Source organism: Petromyzon marinus, unplaced genomic scaffold (assembly GCF_048934315.1).
Source record: "Petromyzon marinus isolate PM22_M1 ecotype Great Lakes invasive population unplaced genomic scaffold, UKy_Petmar_22M1.pri1.0 PM_G_Scaffold_38, whole genome shotgun sequence".
Classification (NCBI taxonomy): domain Eukaryota; kingdom Metazoa; phylum Chordata; class Hyperoartia; order Petromyzontiformes; family Petromyzontidae; genus Petromyzon; species Petromyzon marinus.
Window position 1 is genome coordinate 1,912,501 of NW_027422961.1, and position 2,500 is coordinate 1,915,000.

The window sequence follows — 2,500 nt, forward strand, 5'->3', positions numbered from 1 at the left end:
CACAGGCAATCCTTTTGGTCTCTAACGCAATCGTGTCTTAGACCTCAGTAGCGACCACTACAACCACAGTGGTGACTGCTGTTGAGTGAAGGACGACTGAGTGCTGGATAACAACTTTCTTGCGTGGCTCAACATCGAAGCAACCACTTCGAAGCTGGCACAAGGCAAGAGGGCAGCCCAAGGTGTGAATCATCTCAACTTCACTGCCGGAAGAAATGCTGTGCAAGGATGAGTGTGAACGACACCAACGGGATTGTTGCTGACCAGGAGGTGCCAACCAAACTTGAATGGATTGACTTTGGGCCTGGTTTCTCCTGCGTGTATTTCACGGAAAACAAGTGGCTACCCGTGTGGCAGTCGTGTCCTGGGGTTTCGCAACGCAACTCCACAAGATCTACAACAAAGAGACTGACGCCAAAGGGGATTTAAACCGCCAAATCGTACATTGGGTCTCACTACAATTTCTTTTACGTGTATTTTTTTTTTCCTAAGTGTACTTGCAATTCTTCTCTGCTCTTTCTGCATTGATTGCATATCGTATGCAAATAAGTGAATTAACCACCACCCTGTAACTATATGATGATGTTACAGCTGAGCCCTCTATCATACCAATGTACTAATCTGGTATGGTGCAGGCATGCCTTATTTGCGTAACGATCTTTGCTGATTAGTTCAGTCGGCTGATGGTGGGTTCAGGCGAAACATTTATATATTGGTTAAATCAAAACGAAACACTGAAACTTTCACCACAGTTTTCCATTACACCAGTTGTATTGCTAGAAGTGCAAATCGAAGGAGTCAATTTTGACCGACGATTAGCTGCCGATGTGCGGTGAAAAAGCTGATCACAATAGCATACACTTGGGCCGACAACCCTGTGTGCTATAAACGTAAGTCGCGAATTATAAAGAAAATAAACCGGACGGACTACTCGGTGACATCTAACATCGCTCATGAATGAGCGATTAACAGACGAGCTGACTACGGAATTTATCCTTTCGGACATGTTTTCATGGGACTACCCATGCACAGATCAGAACAAATGTTATCCATGCAATCTTGTTTTCCTAGACCATAGAACTTGGTCATCACATATGACACGGGTACATCCGCACGCAAACAAAACGTATAAATGTCGAATTTGTAATCGCACAGCAGATAGCATACACAAGATAGCGTCACACTACGGAAGAACTTGCAAAAGTTTAATAGGTAAAACTAGTGCTATAACCACCACAATTGAGGAAACACTATTTAGTTGTTCATATTGTAGCAGAGGTTTTACTACGAAAACAGGTTTAGGGGTACATACTAGACGAACTCATCCGACAGAACATGAAGCTAGACTACAGCAAAACGCACCAGGAAGGAAAGTTAGATGGGGAGAAGAAGAGGTAGAAATTATGGCCCATAAAGAAGCCCAACAGAATGATGAGGACATAAACATGAATCAACTAATACAGAACTCAGTTATGCCACACAGAACGCTAGAAGCGATTAAAGGGAAGCGGAGAAATATCAAGTATAAGGAATTGGTAAGGACATTGAAAGAAACCACCTATAAGGTAGAAAATCAATGCCTTGTTAACTTAGTTTTACCGACAACATCGGAAATAACAACTACACCTTCTGAAGGAGATCAGCCAGCAATAAGGGCCGAAAAAGAACAATCACTGACAGCAGCTGAGGATCTTCAGGTCATAATTACCGATCTAAAGATCGAGAATTTAAGTCACAATCAGGCGTTACTGCTACTCAATTCTCATGTAGAAAAGTTTTTAAATCGAAGTAAACCAATTAATAGGAAAGATCGTGTAAACCAACAGGAGAAAGATGAGAATAGGCATCGAAGACAATCAAAGCAAACTAAATACAGGAGGTATCAATATTTATACCATACGAACAAGAAAGCTCTATTAGACGAGATTACTTCAGATAGATCGGGGCCAAGTATATACCCAACTGAAGAAAGCATACGGGGAACATTCGTTACTTTATTCGAGTCAAACTCTCCTCCAGATAATATACCCTTTAAATTAAAAAAACGACCAATCCTGCATCGATATTGTAAAAGCAATCACCTTAGATGAGTTGATTAAGACCCTAGCAATTATGAAGGATAAGTCACCTGGACAGGACAACATTATTCTTAGCGATCTTAGGACTTTACCAATAAAATATTTACTAGATATCTTAAATATCATCCTTTATTTACAGGATATACCACAAATATGGAAACAACACAGAACAAGACTTATACCTAAAACTAAAGAGGATTTAGAAAAACCCTCAAATTGGAGACCCATAACCATCTCATCAATTGTAATTAGGCTATTACACAAAATTTTAAGTTATCGTCTAGGACAGCAATTAAAGCTTAATTACAGGCAGAAAGCATTCCTCCCGGTATTCGAAAATAGTGCATTACTACACTTCATCATACACAACGCCAGGCAAAAGCACGAAAACGCGCAAATAGTGTCAATAGACCTCAGTAAGG

General features: G+C 40.5%; 1 pseudogene; it reads left to right on the forward strand.

The window, feature by feature from the left end:
• The window catches only part of LOC142916144 (28S ribosomal RNA), an 8,696-nt pseudogene that overhangs the window by 3,166 nt on the left and 3,030 nt on the right, over positions 1-2,500 (forward strand).